Source organism: Oncorhynchus clarkii, chromosome 13 (genome assembly GCF_045791955.1).
Source record: "Oncorhynchus clarkii lewisi isolate Uvic-CL-2024 chromosome 13, UVic_Ocla_1.0, whole genome shotgun sequence".
Taxonomy (NCBI): Eukaryota; Metazoa; Chordata; class Actinopteri; order Salmoniformes; family Salmonidae; genus Oncorhynchus; species Oncorhynchus clarkii.
The window spans coordinates 32,163,095-32,187,890 of NC_092159.1; the positions used below are offsets into that span (position 1 = coordinate 32,163,095).

Consider the following 24,796-nt stretch of genomic DNA (forward strand, 5'->3'; position numbering starts at 1 on the left):
GACCAAAGGACAAATTTCCACCTGTCTAATGTCCATTTCTCATGTTTCTTGGCCAAAGCAAGTCTCTTCAAATTGGTGTTCTTTGGTAGTGGTTTCTTTGCAGCAATTCGACCATGAAGGCCTGATTCACACAGTCCCCTCTGAACAGTTGATGTTTATGTATCTGTCACTTGAACTCTGTGAAGCTTTTATTTGGGCTGTAATTTCTGAGGCTGGTGACTCTAATGAACTTATCCTCAGCAGCAGAGGTAACTCTGGGTCTTCCATTTCTGTGGCGGTCCTCATGAGAGCTAGTTTCATCATAGATCTTGATGGGTCTTGTGACTGCACTTTCAAAGTTCTTGAAATGTTCCGTGTTGACTGACCTTCATATCTTAAAGTAATGATGGACTGTTGTTTCTCTTTGCTTATTTGAGCTGTTCTTGCCATAATATGGACTTGGTCTTTACCAAATAGGGCTATCTTCTGTATACCACCCCTACCTTATCACAACACAACTGATTGGCTAAAACGCATTGAGAAGGAAAGAAATTCCACAAATTAACTTTTAAGAAGGCACACCTGTTAATTGATATGCATTCCAGGTGATTACCTCTTGAAGCTGTTTCAGAGAATGCCAAGAGTGTGCAAAGCTGTCATCAAGGCTAAGGGTTGGCTATTTGAAGAATCTCAAATATAAAATATATTTGATTTGTTTAACACTCTTTTGGTTACTACATGATTCCATATGTGTTATTTCATAGTTTTGATGTCTTCACTGTTTCAATGTTTGTTATTCTACAAATTAGAAAATAGTACAAATAAAGAAAAACCCTTGAATGAGTAGGTGTTCTAGAACTTTTGACCGGTAGTGTACACAAAACATACTCAAGTTTGTATACATTTATGTGAGTATGTGTTTATAAATGTGTGTTTATGTACGTATGTTAATTTGTCTCTCTTCTCACCTTGCCTCACGTCTGTCGTCTCTCCACAGGGGAGGACTTTGTGGTGGTGCAGCAGGAAATCGTCATGATGAAGGACTGCAAGCACTCTAACATCGTGGCCTACTTTGGCAGTTACTTAAGGTAGCATATTTAAAGGTCCGCACCCCATGCTTCCTCCGCCACCATCCCTAACCTAACCTACCCTTCCCTTCTCCACCCCTGTCCTGGCTCAGTCAATTCCCAGCCACTATCAGGTTTTGAAGTACACACAGGCTCAGCGTAGTCGTTCTCCACTGCAGCCAAGCTACGGACAGAGCATCCGTTCCAAGCCTAGCCGCACTAACGCTAGCATGCTAACAATGGGGCTAATTACTAGCTCTGGGGAAATGCTTTGTATTGAACAGCTCAAGAGGTGAGGGAGGTGGAGGGTGGCCATTTTGAGAAGATTTAACGCTTTGGTTGGCCGGAGGGTAGTTGTGACCTAATAGCCGAACCGCATCATGCTGTGTCACAACCTAGAAAAAGATCCCCAAAAGCATTCATCCATACTCTCTCTCTGCCCCCCCCCCCCCCTCCCCCCTCCCCAGACTCCACCCTGCCTCTTTGCTTTAGCTTTTTACTCTGACTATTTTGAGCCGTACAGTATCGATTGTAATGTAATTTGTTTCCTTTTGCTCTTTACAGGAGAGATAAATTATGGATATGTATGGAATATTGCGGGGGAGGGTTTCTACAAGACATATATCACGGTAAGCATACACAACAACATACAGCGCACAAACACACACACACACACAAAACACACAAGCATTTGAAAAATGACAGCTGGCTCAACCGGTTCGATGAAGCCAAATTCAATACGTTTCGGTGTGTGGTTTTAAGCTAATTCCTCACTCAAGCTAGACGTCCTCTTACTAGGGGTACGTCCCAAATGGCGCCCTATTCCCTTTATAGTACACTACTTTATACTACGGCCCAGGGGGAATCGGTTGCCATGTTGGACGTAACCTAGCTCCTACCACATAACCAGACAGACAGTTAACAGATTCTTAGTACGCTTTTTCTTCTTCTTGTCTTGGTCGTTAAAGGGAAAATCTGCAGTTGCTACGTCCATTTTTGGACTTTAAAAGAGATGATATATCCATTTTATTCTAGAAGAATATAACTTATAAATTGCCTCACGCGCTTAGTTCAACTGTCTTACCCCATCACAACCCAAAATATAAGCTGGTTTTACTCCAATGTTTGTAAACAAACACTGTGTATAGATTTAAAACATGGCTAAAACTATAAGTTTGATGTCATGGATGGTCAGTTTTTGCATCCATAGCTCCATCTATACATTTGAGTAGTTACATTTCTTCAGCCCCATCCCCGAGCTATTTACGAAAGTACTGGTGGCGTGACCACTTTGTAATTGTTTGAACTGCAGATTGCCCATTTAAAGAGCAGGTCATTAGGGTGGCCGTCTTTAGCAGCTGTTTTTGCACTTTTGCGCACACACAGACACATACATACACTCACACAGAGACGGTGTTGATTCTGCTCTTAATGACTGTGCTGGGCTCAGTCGGCTGCGAGGCTCCTCATTAGAGAGACAGGAACAGCAGTCGACACCACCAACTACCGTTGATCTCATCCTCCCACATATCGGCTCCCCGCTGCCACGGTGACGACACACTGCTCATAATGTCCCCAACCCTAGGCATTGTCTCCGGAGTACATAGAGGGTCACCGAAACGGAAGGCTTACGTGCTCGGCGCACTGTTCCTCGTGGCCTTCACAATGCCCAGTAGGCTTGTCGCATCGTTACATTCCTTTAACCTTCATCGTTTAGTTGTTGGGTATTCTTAACAAGGCTTAAGGGGGCATGTTGATTAGTCTAACATAGCTTCCTCTCCTTTTCTCCTTTCCATCTGCATTGATCTGAAAATGGAGGATAGGTGAAAGCAGTATGGTAGACCCTATGCTGTCACCTGTATAGGTTCTTTCAGGTCAGTGCCGATGAAAGAAAGAATATAAAGGAAGGAGGTAATTTTAGACTGAGTTTTCCAATTTAAACATGTTAGGTTCTAACTCATGGACGATTAGTAAATCTCAAACCAAGTTTATTCACCCAATGGGTCAGACAGCTGAACTGACAAAGACATGTTTATACCAGCACAAGTATATATACCCCAATTTGGGTTAAGTCTCCTCCTTCCCTCTAAACATTACATCTTTATTGCTAGGTAGGAAGTTAAGTGATGCGGGTAATAAACTGTTCCTTCTCCATTCATGTTACATGACCTCTGCCCCCATTACTCACTAATTCATAGCTCTACACCCTTATCAGTGACCGCAACCGTGTGATTGCCTTTCCTTTACACATGTCCAACCTTAATTGACTCCACCATAGACATTCCTCCTACAGATAACCATTAACTTCTTGTGTGGAAACCAGACTGTGGCCCTTCTCATTTCCAAAGGATACCTGATGATTAACAATGTTTCAAGTTAAGAAGTCAGAACCCATCAAACAGGATCAATGAGTTAGCCAGCTAACCTGTGTAACTATTTGGAAGTAAATTTCTCATTTTTTGGAAAGATAAGCTTGAAAGGGGCGGCAGGTAGCCTAGTGGTTAGAGTGTTGGACTAGTAACCGAAAGGTTGCAAGATCGAATCCCCGAGCTGACAAGGTAAAAATCTGTCGTTCTGCCCCTGAACAAGGCAGTTGTTTGTTCTTAATAAAGGTAAAAAATATAAAAAATAAAATGGGAATGTTATAATTGATTCAACTGGCTAACTTGGTGACCCTGCTTTTTGATATACCCCTTAGAGCCTTAAGAGAAAGTTAGTTTAATTAGCTCCGTCATGTGACTAACTGCATCTTTTAATCAGACCCCAATAAACTGGTGCTATCATGACTTGCAATCTACTTAGTAGAACGTTTTAAGAAGATTAGTCTCTCAATGTTATGGCCAAAGCACTCCCACACAGCCTAGGATTGGAGAAGGATGGAGTACGATGCGTGTTCTCACTCAAACTGCAGACAGGCAGACAGACAGACATGTGAGTCAATTCCAGAGGATCATGTTTGAATAGACTGCTATTGTATTTGTTTATACAGGCGATTTCATTGAGAATATGCAATTTACTGTATAGTACTACACATGTTATTGAAATCTAAGAACAACCTAGGAATCTAGCTCTGTCTAATTCAGTAGCAAATATATATTTTTTCTGTTTTTAATAGGGTCCTGTTGTGGCTGGTCTGTTCAGTCCAGTCATAACTATTCTAGAGTCCCAATAATGACCTTCAAATAACCTAACGTTGCCAGGTAAAGCTGTCAGATCAACATCCAATTGTGAACCCTGAACCTACATTGCCCACCTTGAACCCATATTGTTGATAAGTGGTTGAAGCTGAGGTTAAATGACACAAAAACTGTACATTGATGATTTTGGGGGGCAAATTTAACCAACAAGCAATATTGATGTAACTTGAAATGCTGATGTGTGCCCACATAAGACCTTTAGCTGAAATAATATTAATGAAATACGTGATACATTTGAGTTCAGGTACCAGATGTTGTCTCAATAACCAATGGCGAGGAACCTTTTAATAAAGCACCAGTGCTTCTCAGGCTCCAATCATGTCTCTCCTTATCTTTCAGTGAACGGGCCTCTTACAGAATCACAAATAGCCTACGTGTCTCGAGAAACTCTTCAGGTACGTCCATTCACTTTGCCTCCTCCAGCACTCAAGCATTCACTCTTCTTCAGACAGATGTCTTTCAGCTAAAAGCCTTTGAACTGCCTTTGATTTCATCCATCCGCTCGATTGAGATTGAAAACAGCCGTTAGCAATAGCAACATCGTAGGACTATTGTTGTCATTGATGTGTTCGATTTTGATACACACAACTATTATATCATAATAAATCCTTTATTACAAATCGCAAAAAAAATAAGTAAACAGACTATTGCTTTTCTGGTAAAATGACAGTTATCTTATGCTTTGGAAAGGTATGTGGCTGATTTTGGTTGAATGTGAATTGGCTAAAAAGGGACACCATATTAGGATGGGATATTATTTGTGAAGAGGTCAATGGACTGACTCACTCTCTGCATTTTTCCCTTCACAGGGTCTCTACTATCTACACAACAAATACACACAAATAGACCAACAACACCTTCACCCAGACATGTACAAAATACATTTACAGTAGTTTAATGTGTTCTTCTGGAATTTCTTGGCACAGACGGTGTAATAGCCATTATAAAAACATTTCTGACACTAATAGCCACCATTTGAATCCCCAACAAGACATCTTTCAAAGTCACTTCAGGCTTGTCCCGTTTGGTCGTTCCCATGCAAAGTTTTGTTCGATAGATAGCCTTGTTAAGAGACTGCTGCATATATGAAACTGCATTGAAAATGTGCAGATACAAGTTGGTAAGACATTTGATACGTTGTTGAGAAAACATATTTATAAACGTACTAAACACTTACATAGGCCTATGCAACTGCAAATCCATTGAAGTTGTAATTTTCTTTTATCTGCACAAAGGGAGCAAACATACTGTTGACAGACAACGGGTACGTCAAACTAGGTAAGGAGTCCAGACGTCCAACTGTTTTCTTTGATGTCTGCGTTTCAATATGATGAATAATGGCAATTTGTTGAGTGTGTGATCGCCACCTGGCTGTGATTGACAAGCTGTTAATTGTGCTTGGCTGTGAATAGCACCTTCTGCTTTCACACGTGTGTGTGTGTGTGTGTGTGTGTGTGTGTGTGTGTGTGTGTGTGTGCTTTTATATTCAATGTGTGTAGTAAGGTAAATCAAGTCTGAGATGCCTGGACAGTGATTGGAATAATTGTATATCAGTGCTACCACTACAATTTATATCATATTCCTTTTGGGAATATTGCCTACACCAGTTTACATTTTTTGTATAATTACTACAATACATGAGCATTGCATGATTTTCATTGATTTCAACATTGCTATGCATAATTTACTACAGAGCGAACCAGGCTTAGGAAATGGTCATCAAACATGTATTAGACATTCACTGTATTAATGATGAACTGTTGATTGCATTTGGACATTTACAGTTGAAGTTGGAAGTTTGCATACTCTTAGGTTGGAGTCATTAAAACAATTTTTTCAACCACTCCACACATTTCTTGTTAACAAACTATAGTTTTGGCAAGCCGGTTAGGACATCTACTTTGTACATGACACAAGTAATTTTTCCACCCATTGTTTACAGACAGATTATTTCACTTATAATTCACTTTATCACAATTCCAGTGGGTAAGAAGTTTACATACACTAAGTTGACTGTGCCTTTAAACAGCTTGGAAAATTCCCCAAAATGATGTCATGGCTTTAGAAGCTTCTGATAGGCTAATTGGCATCATTTGAGTCAATTGGAGGTGTACCTGTGGATGTATTTCAAGGCCTACCTTCAAACTCAGTGGCTCTTTGCTTGTCATTATGGGAAAATCAAAGGAAATCAACCAAGACCTCAGAAAATAAATTGTAGACCTCGACAAGTCTGGTTCATTCTTGGGAGCAATTTCCAAACGCCTGAAGGTACCACATTCATCTGTACAAACAATAGTACGCAAGTATAAACACCATGGGAACATCATTGAGCCGTCATACCGCTCAGGGAGGAGATGCGTTCTGTTTCCTGGAGATGAAAGTACTTTGGTGCGAAAAGTGCAAATCAATCCCAGAACAACAGCAAAGGACCCTGCGAAGATGCTGGAGGAAGTACAAAAGTATCTACTGTATATCCACAGTAAAAAAAGTCCTATATCGACATAACCAGAAAGGCCGCTCAGCAAGGAAGAAGCCACTGCTCCAAACCCACCATAAAAAAGCCAGACTACGGTTTGCAACTACACAGAGGGACAAAGATCGTACTTTTTGGAGAAATGTCCTCTGGTCTGATGAAACAAAAATAGAACTGTTTGGCCATAATGACCATCGTTATGTTTGGAGAAAAAAGGGGGAGGCTTGCAAGCCGAAGAACACCATCCCAACCTTGAAGCACTGGGGTGGCAGCATCATGTTGTGGGGTGCTTTGCTGCAGGAGTTACTGGTGCACTTTACAAAATAGATGGCATTATGAGGTAGGAAAATGATGTGGATATATTGAAGCAACATCTCAAGACATCAGTCAGGAAGTTAAAGCTTGGTCGCAAATGGGTCTTCCGAATGAACAATGACCCCAAGCATACTTCCAAAGTTGTGGCAAAATGGCTTAAGGACAACAAAGTCAAGGTATTGGAGTGGCCATCACAAAACCCTGACCTCAATCCCATAGAAAATTTGTTGGCAGAACTGAAAAGCGTGTGTTTGCAAGGAGGCCTACAAACCTGACTCAGTTACACCAGCTCTGTCAGGAGGAATGGGCCAAAATTCACCCAACTTATTGTGTGAATTTTGTGGAAGGCTACATGAAACGTTTGACCCAAGTTAAACAATTTAAAGGCAATGCTACCAAATACTAATTGAGGGTATGTAAACTTCTGACCCACTGGGAATGTGATGAAAGTAATAAAAGCTTAAATAAATAATTCTCTACTATTATTCTGACATTTCACATTCTTAAAATAAAGTGGTGATCCTAACTGACCTAAAACTGGGAATTTTGACTAGGATTAAATGTCAGGAATTGTGAAAAACTGAGTTGAAATGTTTTTGACTAAGGTATATGTAAACTTCCGACTTCAACTGTTGATGGGAATATAACTATAAAGTCAGGTTCTCAAATCTTTCATTATTTTCTTGGCAGCTGACTTCGGCGTCTCGGCCCAAATCACAATGACCATTGCAAAGAGAAAATCCTTCATCGGCACACCTTACTGGTAATGTCCTTCATCACTTCCCCCCTTCTATCAATTCTCTCTGTCCCTTGATACCCAAGTCAGGTGAATCTATCCATGGATCTATCATCCACCATTTTGTCAAGCAGGATATGAATGTGCTCTTCGATTGATTTTAGAAGGTTTTTAACCCCCTAGAGTCGATATCCGTGGCCCCACAAAAATCAAATTAGCATAAAGAAAACATTTCCATCAAAATCCATCCGTTTAAGCTGGATATGTTTTTTTGCATTGCATCTGCCAATGTTGTACTTCTGCATATGTGGTAAAAGTTGGCAGAGAACCCTAACCCCAATCCCGACCCTTACCCTAGACCGGGTTCGTATCCAAATCCTGACCCTACCCTACCCTTACACTGATACTCTTTCCCTTTTTTGAGCCCACACCTCTCTTAATTCATGTTTTGTTTAGTCTGTTTTGTTTTGACTCCTGTTTTGTTGTTTTTTCATTTCTATCATTATAAAGCAACGTTCTTTCCTTGAAAGCGCAATATAAGTTCCATGTTGTAGTAGTAGTATTATTATACCTGGCGAAAACCAAACAGTGCATTCCACAGTAAGAACCTCATACCAACGATCAAGCATGGTGGTGGTAGTGTGATGGTTTGGGGATGCTGGCTCAGGACCTGGACAACTTGCCTTAATAGAAGGAACCATGCATTCTGCTCTGTATCAGAGTATTCTGCAGGAGAATGTCAGGCCAGCCATCTGTGAGCTGAAGCTGAAGTGCAGCTGGGTCATCTAGCAAGACAAAGATCCAAAAACACAATTAAGTCCACATGAAAGTGGCTAAAAAGCAACAAATGTTTCGTTTTGGAATGGCCTAGTCAATGTCCAGACCTAATCCTAATTGAGATGTTGGAGCAGGACTTGAAATGAGCAGTTCATACTTGAAAACCCACAAATGTCACTGAGTTAAACAGTTCTGCATGCAAGACTGGGACAAAATTCCTCACAGCGATGTGAGAGACTGATCAACAACTACAGGAAGCATTTGGTTGCAGTCGTTGCAGCTAAAGGTGGCGCAACCAGTTATTGAGTGTAAGGGGGCAATTACTTTTTCACACAGGGGAATTGGGTGTTGCATAACTTTGTAAATTAAATAAATTGGTATACTTTTTTTTGGGGGGGGGGGGGTTGTTATCTCAGGTTCCCTTTATCTAAGATCTGATAATATTCAGTATCAAAAATATGCAAAAATAGGATCTAAGATCTAAGATCTAGAACTAAGATCTGATAATATTCAGTATCAAAAATCAGCAAAAATAGAGAAAATCAGAAAGGGGGCAAATACTTTTCACGGCACTGTAGGACAGACACATCAGAACAAACTTATTTTAGTCAAATAATTGTTTAAAAAAAAATAAAAAATAAAAAATTATTTCTTAAAATTCTAAATCAAATAGCTAAATGATCTTTGGTATGACTTTCTTAAAATAATTCCATATGTTAGCTTAGTAGAACCCCCACCCAGCTTAGGCAGGGCTTAGACTCTAGGGGGTTAACATATTCTGATTATATTGATTTGGTGGTGGTGGTGATGATGATGAGCGGCAGGTAGACTAGTGGTTAAGTGCCGACTAGGTGAAAAATCTGTCTGTGCCCTTGAGCAAGACACTTAACTCTAATTGCTCCAGTAAGTCGCTCTGGATAAGAGCGTCTGATAAATGACTAAAATGTAATAATAATGTTGTTCTAAATTGTATCATCAAATCCAATTTTAGAACAGTGTATTCAATAGATTTAAAAAAAAAAGTAACCTATTAAACAAGTCAAACAATTCTGATTATATTGATTTCAATGATGATCAAATTAATTTAAGACCAGTGTTTGAGTTACACTTTATAATAACTTTCACGAATAAGCCTTATAAATGCTTATACATTTTAAAACTTAAAATCAGTGCTGGCTCTAGCCATTTTGGGTAATTAAGCGAGTTTTGGTAGGGTGTCCCCCCACATGGCACCCCTAGCGGTAGAGCCACCACTAAACAAAAGTTTAGAAATATTTACAAAATGTGTTAATATTTATAAACATTTTATAAGCGAGTAATTGGCACATACAGTGAGTTATACAGTTGAGTTCAGAGGTCTTGGTTGAGATGCCCCTGTAGTGTTAATTGCTATTGACTGTGCCAAGGCTATGTGGTGAACGGTTCATTTAACTGAGCCGACTCCCTGTGTGCAGGATGGCACCTGAGGTGGCAGCCGTGGAGAGGAAGGGCGGGTACAACCAACTGTGCGACATCTGGGCGGTGGGCATCACCGCCATCGAGCTGGCAGAGCTGCAGCCGCCCATGTTCGACCTTCACCCGATGAGGTTAGCATTTGAACCTGTTGGCATCAGACCAGGGCCCTTTTTTTTTGACAGAGACCTTTATGAAATGAAGAGCACAGAGAAAATGGAGACACAGAATAGGGACAGTAGGTGCCGGGATTCTTATCCATGCATGCAGGGGAATCGTATACACTCACCCTCCGCATGTATTTGGACAATGAAGCATATATCTATTGGGGCTCTATACTCAAGCATTTTGGATTTGAGATTAAATGTTTCATATGAGGCGACAGTACAGAATGACACCTTTTACTTGAGGTTATTTTCAGACATATCTGTTTTACCGTTAAGAAATGAAAGCATTTTTATGTAGCTAGTATCCCATTTGAAGTCAAAAGTATTTGGACAAATTCACTTATAGTGTATTGAAGTAGTCAATAGTTAAGTATTTGGTCCCATATTTCTAACACGCAATGACTCGACAAACTCGTTGTATGCATTTGCAGAACGTAAAGAAAGCAGATCCTAATTATTTTCAATGTATGTTTAGAAAGTTAGCGCCTTTAACTGAGTAAAAGCAAGGATTGGAAGTGAAAGGACTGATTTCCTTAAACAAAAAAGGTGCAGTTGTGTATTTTTCTCAGAGTCCTGTTTTTTATGACCAAAAGTAACTTCCAGCCACCCAAGTTGAAAGACAAGGTGAAGTGGTAAGTGTCTTTACGCTTGCTGCCTGCAACATAACTTTAACCCTGTCCGGTTCTATCTCGTTACTTGAACACACCGTCCTCTCCCACCCCAACACTTATATGTTAGAACTGGATGGAAAAAGAGACGTAATACAATATTAATGAATCAAATCAAAATGCTGATAAAATATTGACAGTCAGACACACCTGTCATAGGGGTAAAGGAGCCTCAGATTTGTGTCAATGTCATTGGACTCAGACAAAGGCTTTTTTTGTGGGGAGTGGTTGGAGAATTGACAGCCTAACTCGATTTACACATAATATGGGGTCAAGTTTTATCCCAAAGAGGTTTGATCATTATTAGCATATAAATTTGAATATTTACTTTAAAAAATGATAGAATGGGTGAAATAGATTTTTTTTTAAATACAATTTCGTTTTCCCTCCCCAAGGACCAGTAATTTTCATCATTTTGTAAAAATATCGTTGACGAAAAATCCAAAGAAAAGGCCTTCCTCAGACAAGCTGCTGCAGGTAAGATGATCTTGGCCTGAGCTACATAACAGCAATGTGATTGTAGTGATGTCATTGTGTGGATCAAGGGATTTGGTTGCCTCAATGACAACCCAAAGAGTATTGTAAGGAAGTCTTTCAAATGTTCAAGGTCAAGATTGGGTGAAATAGTGTGAATATTTGGAAATAGAGCCCCCTTTGCAGTTGTTGTACATATGCTGGTTAAATGGGCAATATGAAGTTCAAACAATAACAAGCACTGACCCCGCTACTGTTTTTGTAAACAGCTGAGGAATGGTGCTGGAGAAATTGAACCACTCTCAAATTAATAGAATGAGCTAGCGGATTCAAGGAATAATGATACTGTATCAACAGTTTTAACCATGTTTAAAATAAAATAAAATGTATTGGTCACATACACGTGTTTAACAGATGTTATTGTGGGTGTAGCAAAATGCTTGTGCTTCTAGCTCCAACAGTCCAGTAATAGCTAACAAGTCATATCTAACCGTTTCACAACATATACCCAAAATACATGTAAATCTAAGTAAGGAATGGATTAAGACTATATACATATGTCAGAGCGCCATTGGACTAAGATACAGTGGCATAGTATAGAATACACTATATACAGTTGAGGTTGGAAGTTTATATACACTTAAGTTGGAGTCATTAAAACTCGTTTTTCAACCACTCCACAAATTTCTTGTCAACAAACTATAGTTTTGGCTTGTCGGTTAGAACATCTACTTTGTGCATGACACGAGTAATTTTTCTAACAATTGTTTACAGACAGATTATTTCACTTATAATTCACTTTATCACAATTCAAGTGGGTCAGAAGTTTACATACACTAAGTTGACTGTGCCTTTAAACAGCTTGGAAAATTCCAGAAAATGATGTCATGGTTTTAGAAGCTTCTAATAGGCTAATTGACAATTTGACTCAATTGGAGGTATACCTGTGGATGTATTTCAAGGCTTACCTTCAAACTCAGAGGCTCTTTGCTTGACATCATGGGAAAATCAAAAGAAATCAACCAAGACCTCAGAAAATAAATTGTAGACCTCGACGAGTCTGGTTCATCCTTGGGAGCAATTTCCAAACGCCTGAAGGTACCACGTTCATCTGTACAAACAATAGTATGCAGGTATAAACACCATGGGACAACGCAGCCGTCATACCGCTCAGGGAGGAGACGTGTTCTGTCTCCTAGAGATGAACGTACTTTGGTGCGAGAAGTGCAAATCAATCCCACAACAACAGCAAAGGACCTTATGATGATGCTGGAGGAAACGGGTACAACAGTGTGTATATATATCCACAGTAAAACGAGTCCTATATCAACATAACCTGAAAGGCCGCTCAGCAAGGTAGAAGCCACTGCTCCAAAACCGCCATAAAAAAGCCAGACTACGGTTTGCAACTGCACATGAGGACAAAGATCGTACTTTTTGGAGAAATGTCCTCTGGTCTGATGAAACAAAAATAGAACTGTTTGGCCATAATGACCATTGTAATGTTTGGAGGAAAAAGTGGGAGGCTTGCAAGCCGAAGAACACCATCCCAACCGTGAAGCACTGGGGTGTCAGCATCATGTTGTGGGTGTGCTTTGCTGCAGGAGGGACTGGTGCACTTCACAAAATAGATGGTATCATAAGGGAGGAAAATGATGTGGATATATTGAAGCAACATCTCAAGACATCAGTTAAAGTTAAAGCTTGGTCGCAAATGGGTCTTCCAAATGGACAATGACCCCAAGCATACTTCCAAAGTTATGGCTTAAGGACAACAAAGTCAATGTATTGGAGTGGCTATCACAAAGCCCTGACCTCAATCCTATAGAAAATATGTTGGCAGAACTGAAAAAGCGTGTGCGAGCATGGAGGCCTACAAACCCAAGTTAAACAATTTTAAAGGCAATGCTACCAAATACTAATTGAGTGTATGTAAACTTCTGACCCACTGGGAATGTGATGAAAGAAATAAAAGCTGAAATAAATCAAAATAAAATAAAGTGGTGATCCTAACTGACCTAAAACAGGGAATTTTTTTATTAACATTCAATTTCAGGAATTGTGAAAAACTGAGTTTAAATGTATTTGGCTAAGGTGTATGACAACTTCCGACTTCAACTGTACATATGAGATGGGTGATGGAATATTTACACACAATTAAAGTGACTAAGATGCCGTAGAATAGCTTGGAGCACAGTCTATACATATGAGATGAGTTGTGCTAGATACGGAAACGTTATTAAAGTGGCTAGTGATCCATTTCTAAAAGTAGGCAGTGATTCCTGATATATGTCTATAGGCAGCCGCCTCTGATGTGCAAGTGATTGCTGTTTAGCAGTCTGATGGCCTTGAGATATAAGCTGTTTTTCAGTCTTTAGTCCCAGCTTTGATGCACCTGTATTGATCTTGCCTTCCGGATGATAGCGGGGTGAACAGGCAGTGGCTCGGGTGGTTGATGTCCTTGATTTTCTTTTTGGCCTTCCTGTGGCATCGGGTGGTGTAGGTGTCCAGGAGGGGGGGGATTTTGCCCCCAGTTATACACTTTGAGGCTATACAGTGTTTGTTTTCAAGTAAAACAAGCTTACATTTTGGGTTCTGATGGTGTATGACAGTTGAGCTAAGCTCATGAGGCATTTAAAAGATTCTTAAAGAATCAATGGGTAAACATTTATTTAACAGTCCAAAAAAGGATGTTGCAATTGCAGAAAGTGCTGTAGAAAGTGCTTCAGTTTCCACATAGCAACTCTTATTTACTATTAGCCTGAGGTTTGTGTTCTTAGAACTCGACCATGTATATCACTCAACTAAACTTGGACAGAGGATCCCACCTAACTCTTACAGGCTCAACCGTTTTAGTATTTTATCTTAGAAATCTTGTTTAGATCTACCTCACTTAAAGTGCCTTTTACACATTACTCTTTAGCCTTTTAATAATCTATTGCACAAGCATGTAATAAAAATGTGATAATGTCTTGTGTCATGCTTGTCTGAGGCAAGTGGCACCGTATGCCCATATTTGGGACGCAGCCTAAATGTGTTGTCTGTCTAGTGTTTTTGTATGTCAGTTCATATCAGATGCACCACTTTAGCCCTGAATCTAATTGTCCTAAGGGGATGGATAAAGTTGTATCTTATCTCATCTTAGATAACATTTTCCCCAAGCCAAGCCAACTTTTATTTTATTCAACTGCTATTTGGCTCAAGAGGGAACAACCACAGCAGGAAATGTATTTATTTTTTTAAATAATTGAGAGCTATGATTAATTTGTTTTACTCGATTGCATTTCTCATAATGCAATCTTTCTGACACGTGGTTTTTCTTTACTGAATCTGGCCCATAGTCTCCTACAGTTAGTCTGGTCTCAGATCTGTTTGTGTTGTCTTGCCAACTGCTATGGTCATTGCCCCATCAATAACCATAGGAATTGGCAAGACCGCACAAACAGATCCGAGACCAGGCTATCCTACAGTATGAACTCAGCTTCATTGTTGTCCCCTGATGTTTTCCCAGCATCCCTTTGTCTCGCAACCTCTAAGTCGCACGCTGGCCATCGAGCTCTTGGACAAGGCCAGCAACCCGGACCACTCCTCCTACGACGACCACTTAGATGATGAGTCCGAGGAGGTACAGTACAGCTGCAGACACTCACAGGACACATCCTCATTTAATCAAACCGGTAACCTTTGCTAGTCTGTTAATACAATCTTTCCAACTCCTTGTCACTCAGTGTCAATCCAAACATTTGGCATAACTATTCCATAAGGAGTTGTCAAGATAGCAGAATAAGACTGGCACCCAGGCTAGGTTGACTTCGAAGTTGCCATTATTCAATGGTGACATCAATTCTCACAGTGGAAATAGTAATCATTTAGATTTTCCTTTGTCTTATCCTGTATTCCTGGTTACTGGTTTTGATTGATCAAGGCCCTAAATCATTTTATTTGACTACAAAGGACTATCATTGGTTATAGAGCATCTATTGTACTTTGTCATACAGAACATTGTGTCACTAGGTTTTAGGGGTCAATTTAGTCTGTGTATAATGCACAGCAAGAGTTTGATGGGAGTGCTTTTGCTATTCAAAGCCACGGTATTCACACTCAGCAGTACTTTTATCTTTGTCAATATTATACTAGAATACACTGACTGAACATTCTGTCTTGTTCATTGGCACACTTAAATGCATATTTGTTAGACAATTACGGAATGTATAATATTATACAGCATCTACACATTTTTGTTTGAATTTTAAAGATGTATTAGCCTTAGCATAAGCATTAATTAGCCTCTTAGCTGCCTGCAATTTTAATTTTAATTTTTTACATTTCCTCAACATTGTCTCATCAAATGTACGCATGACTCATTCCAAAAAGTTGCACTGTCACTTTAGCTGGCAGTAGTCACACATTGTCCAAGGCCCATAATAACTGACTCTAGGTGTTGACTCTGTGCCTTAAAGGAATTATTTAGGCCGTTTCACCCCCTGTCCTCAACTGCTCCGGGGTAAAGTTTCCCCTAGGTACAGATCTATGATCAGCTTCCTTTCCCCAAAGCCTAACCTTTAAACATTAGTGGGAGAAATGCAAAACTGACCGAAGATCAGCATCTAAGGGCAATTTCACCCTAATCCTCCTCAACTCCTCTTATCAGTTGGGCTGAGTGTCTCTGCCTCTCTCCTTTGCCCTTAGTTGAAATACAAGAGGGTGCTTTGGCTCATACTGGGGTGTGTTTCAACCCGTTGTCCCCCTATCTCGGCGACTCCCACGCTTTTCCGTTGGCAGAGAGGTACCGTGTGTCTGTCTGTGTGCTTGTGGGCGTTGTGGGCCTATATGGGTGTGTTTGCTTGCTCTGGTAATTGAGATTGTGTGCACACAGGCATAGATGTGTGGTTCGTGTTTTTAAACGTTTGTGCATGGTAAGTGTGTTCGGGTGTAACATCATTAATGAGCATGTGCTGAAATTGTTTGATGTGGAGAATGGTGTGAAACCATTGGGTCCTTGCTAAAGCTAAAATGTATGATACATTTTACCATTTGAGTACTTAGTCCCACTTTACAGTGGGCGACCTTAATAAATATTTACATCAGGTAGTATAATTACAGTGTAGATACTGTAGAGCTGCATGTAAATACAACGGTATCGGGGACTCTTATTGTAAATTGGAACCAAATGCTATTTGTCTTTAATGGTAGACCCATGTGGATCAGTTGGTAGAGCATGGTGCTTGCAACTCCAGGGTTGTGGGTTCAATTCCCACGGGATCCACTACAAAAAAAAGTATGAAAATCTATGCACCCACTACTGGATAAGAGCATCTGCTAAATGAATAAAATGTAGACAAGAATGGTCCTATATTATATCCCAAGATTAAGTTGTGCTGGAGAAGCTCCTTCAACCGCCCCTGGCTTCCAACGGTTTGGCTCTAAATGCTTTTAGTCTCTTCTTCAAAACAACCAGGCAGTGAAGGACGTCCTTCAACTGCCATTTTGTGCCCTGGGAATGTTAGTTCCACTGTGAGCCCTTCACATAAAGTGCATGTCCTCTGATGCACGAAGGAGGACACACTGCTAAATAAATAACAGTGGAAGCCATCCTGGGACTAACTTGGCTGCCCCCAAATGTCACCCTGGTCCCTACATAGTGCACTACTTGGGCTGTGCTCATAATTAGTGCACTATATAGGAAATGGGCAGCCATTTGGGACGCACGCCTTTCTTATAGTCATGACACAAAAGACGACTGGCAGCCAACTAATGATTTTCCCCACATGGCTTAGTGGAAGGGAGGATATCAGGTTGATGCCCCCCCAGAAGGGTCATTACACGTGTCATCTAAGTGCGACATTCAATGGTGGTATTTTTACACTAGCCTTTTTAATCAGGGAAATGTGGAAGGTTGCCAGGAAGACGTGACTCACTTGTTTCCCAAATGGAACCCTATTCCCTATATGGTGCACTACTTTTGACTAGGGTCCATAGGGTCCAGAGTAGCCTAGTGGTTAGAGCGTTGGACTAGTAACCGGAAGGTTGCAAGTTCAAATCGCCGAGCTGACAAGGTACAAATCTGTCGTTCTGCCCCTGAACAGGCAGTTAACCCACTGTTCCTAGGCCGTCATTGAAAATAAGAATTTGTTCTTAACTGACTTGCCTAGTTAAATAAAGGTAAAATAAAAAAAATCATCGTTATCACTGATTGTCGTTACATTATACTGGTCTTACCAGAGAGGAAGAGACGAAGCGAGAGGTTTCACTCTCGCTGAAATCTAAACATGTCGCCTGTCTTCCGCCAATGGGACAACAACTCCCATTGTTAGGAAGGAGACATGAGCATCTCATCATTATATACAGATCTCTTATCTTACCACTTGACACTAATTACAGTGCATTCGGAAAGTATTCAGACCCCTTCCCCTTTTCCACATTTTGTTACGTTACAGCCTTATTCTAAAAAAAAAATGTCCTCATCAATGTACACACTGCCCCATAATGACAAAGCGAAAACATGTTTTTAGAAATGTTTACACATTTTATGAAAAATAATAAACCTAAATACGGGGCAGGGGGTAAATAAGTATTCAGACCCTTTGCTATGAGACTTGAAATTTAGCTCAGGTGCATCCTGTTTCCATTGATCATACTTGAGATGTTTCTACAACTTGATTAGAGTCCACCTGTGATAAATTCAATCGATTGGACATTATTTGAAAGGCACACACCTGTAAGGTCTCACAGTTGGCAGTGCATGTCAGAGCAGGATTGTGTCGAGGCACAGATCTGGGGAAGGGTACCAAAACATTTCTGCCACCGTGAAGGTCCCAAAGAACACAATGGCTTCCATCATTCTTAAATGGAAGAAGCTTGGGACCACCAAGACTCTTCCTAGAGCTGGCCACCCAGCCAAACGGCGCAATCGGGGGAGAAGGGCCTTGGTCACTCTGACAGAGCTCCAGAGTTCCTCTGTGGAGATAGGAGAACCTTCCAGAAGGACAATCATCTCTGCAGCACTCCATCAATCAGGCATCTATGTTAGAGTGGCCAGACGGAAGCTGCTCCTTAGTAAAAGGCACATGACAGCCCGCTTGGAGTTTGCCAAAAGGCAGCTAACGAACTCTGAGACCATAAGATACAAAATTCTCACGTCTGATGAAACCAAGATTGAATTCTTTGGCTTGAATGCCAAGCGTCACGTCTGGAGGAAACTTAGCACCTTCCCTACGGTGAAGCGTGGTGGCAGCATCATCCTGTGGGGATGTTTTTCAGCAGCAGGAACTGGGAAACTAGTCAGCATTGAGGGAAAGATGAACGGAGCAAAGTAAAAAGATACTTAATGAAAACCTGCTCCAGAGTGCTCAGGACCTCAGACTGAGGCGAAGGTTCACCTTCCAACAGGACAACGACCCTAAGCACACAGCCAAGACAATGCAGGAGTGGCTTCGGAAACAACTCTCTGAATGCCCTTGAGTGGTCCAGCCAATGCCCGGACTCGAACCCAATGAACATCTCTGGAGAGATCTTAAAATAGCTGTGCAGCGACACTCCCTATTCAACCTGACAGAGCTCGAGAGGCTCTGCAGAGAAGAATGGGAGAAACTCGTCAAATGCAGATGTGCCAAGCTTTTAGCGTTATTCCCAAGACGACTCAAGGCTGGAATCGCTGTATATTGATGAGTGGAAAAAAACAATTTAATCAATTTTAGAATAAGGCTGTAACGTAACAATGTGGAAAAAGTGAAGGGGTCTTGAATACTTTTTCTACACACCCCTTGCACTGTCTTCACATTTTGCTGCCTTAAAATTACATACAAAAAGGGATTACACTGGAATTTTTACCTACAGATCTACACAATCTACTCCACATTTTTTAAATGATAGAAACATTTCTAAATTAATTTAAAATAAAAGAACGAAGATGTCTTGATTGCATGTGTCTTCACACCCCAGAGTTAATACTTGGTGGAAGTACATTTGGCAGCCATTACAGCTGTGAATAATATTCTACCAACTTTGCATAACTCTTAGGGCAACATATGTCCATTATTTTTGTCAAAATTGCTTAAGGTCAGTAAATTTGGTTGGGAATCAATGGTGAACAGGAATAATTTAACCTCGTCTCTGATTTTCAAGCAACTTTAATTCAGGACTGAGACTAAACCACTCAAACACTCAACACCTCTTGGAAAGCCACTGGTGTGTCTTTGGCATAACAATGTGTGTAATTGTCTGGCTGAAAAATATAACTCCACAACAGGGTTAGGTTTTCAGAAGACTGAGGCTGGTTTTCCTTTTTACCTGGGCTTTGTTCCTTTCATATTTATTTTGATCCTGACAAATCCCCCAGTCCCTGCCATTGACCAGCAAACCCATTACATAAAGCTGCCACCACAATACTTTAAAATACAATTAAATCCCATTTTAAATTTAATTTTAAGGCAGTATCAGATGCATACAAGCACATTGAAATAATATCAAACACTTTCATAAACGGTACTGTAGGTGGTATGTATGTCAGAATGCCTGCATCAGACAATGCTACATTTTTGCCTTGCGACTAATGTATGCCTAGCCTGGTCCCAGATCGTTTTGGGCTGACAATGACCATAACATTTGGCAATACAGCACAAACAGATCTGGGACCAGGCTAGTTAGTGTTGTACTGTTTCCCTCACTCCACTTTATCTGTTTTGACAGCCCCCTGTATCAGTGCCGCATCGGATTCGCTCTGGGAACACACGAGAAGGGAAGACCCTCTCTGAGATCAACTGTGAGTGTCTTCAGTAGCATATTTGACTTAATCCCTTTGGTATAAGACATAAGATTGACATTAGCATGCCATAGTATGTCATAAGCATTCATGACTAGGGCAGTTAGGGTGAACGTATTACCACCACACCGGCGGTCACGAGTCATGAAGGCAGTCTAATTCCACGTGAATTTTTAGTCACAGTAAATTAGGCTTCTCCCAGCCCTGATGCTGCCGATGTTCATTAGTAGCCTACCAAACTTGCTAACTGCCTGGTACTCAGCGCTCTATTGTCCTTCTAATCTCTCTGACGTTAATGCAAATGTATTTAAAAATCTAATCAAACACTTCATGAGAGCACATGATCTAATGTTGCGCAACATTTCAGTAGGCTATGCAATTGTGCGTTAAAACAGATTAATGGCCTCTAATAAAAATAGGAGGATCAGCATTCTATAGGCTAGGCCTACTATATTTATTTCTCAACTTTTTTAATATTAAGCACATTGCTTATATTTACAACAGGAGTACCTGGCTGGCATGAAAATAAACCACGGGGAAAAGTGTCCTTCAGTCGCAATTTAAGTGCATAGATTACATGCATTTTTTTCCTGCCGACCCTGTTTCGATACAGGTGCATGATTATGGTCCATTCTAAATCAAAACGTATTTCACACATATATTATTTAGTATATGTAAAAACTATATTAAATCAAGAATAGTCTGATGGGTGACAATATTAGCCAATTACTTGTGAATTATATATTATCACTTGTGAATGATGACCAGCTTAAGAAACAATGCCTTTTTTTTTGTGCTACTTTTTGAATCATAGTCACATGTCATGTAGCCTAGTCCATAGGTGTATATGTTTTAAGGTTTGTATCACAACTAAAGTTGGCAACGGGCATACATAAGCAGCGCTTGAGTTTCAAGTTTGGGGAAGGTCATTTTCACCTTATGCACCTTTATAATAAAAGCATTACATGGATAATTGCATTTGCGGTTATTTTTGATGGTGTTTTCCGCTAATGTAACATTCACGCTTATTGAAATAATACTACCATGTGCGCATTTGCTGTGCTTATAATGTGAAGAAATAGACTTATCTCTTAGCTTAAAATGTTGATAAACTTTCTGATATGTTGCCTCAGCCAAATTGCTTAAAAAAATATTTTTTTGGATGCTAGTGGTTATATTAATTTGGGATCTATTGCATCCCGCAACTGTCCCAGACTATGTTTGGAATATTTATTTCTCGCACAGAATAGAATAGGTTAACCTTTGTACTATGGGGGATAGTAGATTGACATAGGCTAGTTCTTTCACTGTTCGTTAGGCCTACTCATCTTGTTGAAAAAAGTAAATGTAAATGTGGACAGTTCTTCAAATATCCTCAATATCCTCAATATGCTCCTCGGAATTGGATATGGATGCACGCAGGTGCGTGCCCGATGTGTCGGTCTTCACTTGTAGCTTGTGAGAAAGACCCAATCACTTGATGGAGCACGCATCACTCAGGGAGAAGTGCACAATGGCCACTGGTCGCAAAAGACTTAGATTTTTTTTTAGGGTGCATTACAGCCACACAAAGGGGATGCCGCCGTGAAATTCCGAGGCATTATCAAGTTTATTTGTTTAACAATCACCGTCTGACAGTATTTTGTGACCGCTACAGCCTTAGTCATGACATGTCAAATGATACAACACTGAAAGGTTACATGGTTAGATCTTCCGGAAGATTGAAAACTATAAAAAAAAATTAAACCTTCTGTTTTGGACTCAACGTGTCAATGTATGGCTCATACATGCATAATAAATGATCTACAGTCCTCTCCAAGCGGGAAAAGCATCTGAATCCTTACATTCTAACCTGCCATCATTTAGTGCATGAGATTACGCACTCGTGCCTGTCATGTATTGCACTCTGAAGCAAGTTTTCAAGTGCCTGTATGGCTTACCATTAGTTGTTTTGATAGCAGCTAAAAAAGATGGATCAAATCCATGCATCATAAGTTAGAAAACATCTGAAATTAGAAGTTATATATTATTTTTTAAAAAAAATTGTATACTAGCAGACACTCATATCCAGATTGATTTACAGTAGCCATTAGGGTTAAGTACCTTGCTCAAGGGCACATTGACAGATTTTTCACCGAGTTGGATCAGGGGTTTGAACCAGCAATCTTGTATTTTATTTGAATTTTGTAATATATTGTGCAATAGGCTATAAGGTTTATACAAGGCGCGTCCATCCATTCCGTTCGTGAATCGTGATAATGCGCTCAAGAAATGTATACTACAAACTTTCCCATGTTTGTTCAATGAACCATAAACAATGAATGAACATGCGCCTGTGGAACAGGTTACAGACGGTAGGCAATTAAGGTCACAGTTATGACATTTTAGGTCACTAAAGAGGCCTTTCTACTGCTCATCTGCGTGATCATGCCTTAGGAATGCTGCAAGGAGGCATGAGGACTGCAGATGTGGCCAGGGCAATAGATTGCAATGTCCGTACTGTGAGATGCCTAAGCCAGCGCTACAGGGAGACAGGACGGACAGCTGATCGTCCTCGCAGTGACAGACCACATGTAACAACACCTGCACAGGATCGGTACATCCGAACATCACACCTGCGGGACAGGTATAGGATGGCAACAACAACTGCCCGAGTTACACCCGCTTGTTGTCATTGCAGGCAATCTCAATACAGTGCGTTACAGGGAAGACATCCTCCTCCCTCATGTGGCACCCTTCCTGCAGGCTCATCCTGACATGACCCTCCAGCATGACAATGCCACCAGCCATACTGCTCGTTCTGTGCGTGATTTCCTGCAAAACAGGAATGTCAGTGTTCTGCCATGGCCTGCGAAGAGCCCGGATCTCAATCCCATTGAGCACGTCTGGGACCTATTGGATCGGAGGGTGAGGGCAAGGGCCAGAAATGTCCGGGAATTTACAGGTGCCTTGGTGGAAGAGTGGGGTAACATCTCACAGCAAGAACTGGCAAATCTGGTGCTGTCCATGAGGAGGAGATGCACTGCAGTACTTAATGCAGCTGCTGGCCACACCAGATACTGACTGTTACTTTTGATTTTGACCCCCCCCCCCCCCCCCCCTTGTTCAGGGACACATTATTCCATTTGTTAGTCACATGTCTGTGGAACTTGTTCAGTTTATGTCTCAGTTGTTGAATCTTGTTATGTTCATACAATTATTTACACATGTTAAGTTTGCTGAAAAGAAACACAGTTGACAGTGAGAGGACATTTCTTTTTTTTGCCAAAAGGCAGCTAAAGGACTCTGAGACCATAAGAAACAAAATTCTCAGGTCTGATGAAACCAAGATTGAACTCTTTGGCTTGAATGCCAAGCGTCACGTCTGGTATGCCAAGCGTCACGCCCTTCTCCCCCGATTGACTTTCAAGGAGTAGGACATTTGATGCAACTATATAATCAAAAGTAGATGGACACCCCTTCAAATGAGTGAATTTGGCTATTTCAGCCACACCCGTTGCTGAGCAGTGTATAAAATTGAGCACACAGCATGCAGTCTTAATAGACAAACATTGGCAGTAGAATGGCCTTACTGAAGAGCTCAGGCACCGTCATTGGATGCCACCTTTCCAACAAGTTAGTTCGTCAAATTTCTGCCCCGCTAGGGCTGCCCCGATCAACTGTAAGTGCTGTTATTATGAAGTGGAAACGTCTAGGAGCAACAACAGCTCAGCCGCGAAACGCGTTCCCTGGAGTGATGAATCATGCTTCACCACCGACAGACAAATCTGGTTTTGGCGGATGCCAGGAGAACGTTGCATGCCCCAATGCATAGTGGCAACTGTAAAGTTTGGTGGATGAGGAATACCGGTCTGGGGCTGTTTTTCATGGTTCGAGCCAGGCCCCTTAGTTTCAGTGAAGGGAAATCTTAGCACTACAGCATACAATAATATTCTACACAATTCTGTGCTTCCAACTTTGTGGAAACAGTTCCAGCATGACAATTTCCCTGTGCACAAAGTGCGGTCCATACAGAAATGGTTTCCCAAGATCGGTGTGGAGAACTTGAATGGCCTGCACAGAGCCCTGACCTAAACCTCATCGAACACTTTTGGGATGAATTGGAACACCGACTACGAGCCAGGCCTAATTGCCCAACATCAGTGCCTGATGCAAGTCCCCGCAGCAATGTTCCGTCATCTAGTGGAAAGCCTTCCGAGCAGAGTGGAGGCTGTTATAGCAGCAAAGAGGGGACCAACTTCATATTAATAACCATGATTTTGGAATGAGATATTTGATGAGCAGGTGTCCACAAACTTATGGTCACGTATTGTAGAAGTGTACATTTTCCGTTGTTTAAACTTACTTTATAACATTTGCTTGCTCGTTTGCCATATTAGTCTGATGGGACCATACCCTACAACGGGAGCTAGCCTGCAACAACAGAACTTGATAGAGAATGTTTATTGGCAGGTGGAATGAGGTCCAGTAAGGTTGCAAGGTTAAAGTGGGAGGCGGGATTCAGGTCAGCACAGTATTGTCCAATGAGGTTGCGAGGTGAGCCCAACATGCACACCCCACATGCACTGACGTTGTACACAATTGTGAACAATATTCGGGGACCCGTTTTGTGTTGTGAGCTCTACTTTCAAAACAACTGGCTGAAATTATAAAAATAATTTTTATTTATGACTGCGTCAAGTGAGTAGCCACAATCTAACATCTCCTAAGGTCACTGTGACTGGTTATGA

At 40.9% G+C, this 24,796-nt stretch overlaps 1 pseudogene; it reads left to right on the top strand.

Annotated features, from left to right (window-relative positions):
* The window catches only part of LOC139364540 (mitogen-activated protein kinase kinase kinase kinase 3-like), a 95,994-nt pseudogene that overhangs the window by 46,020 nt on the left and 25,178 nt on the right, over positions 1 to 24,796 (top strand).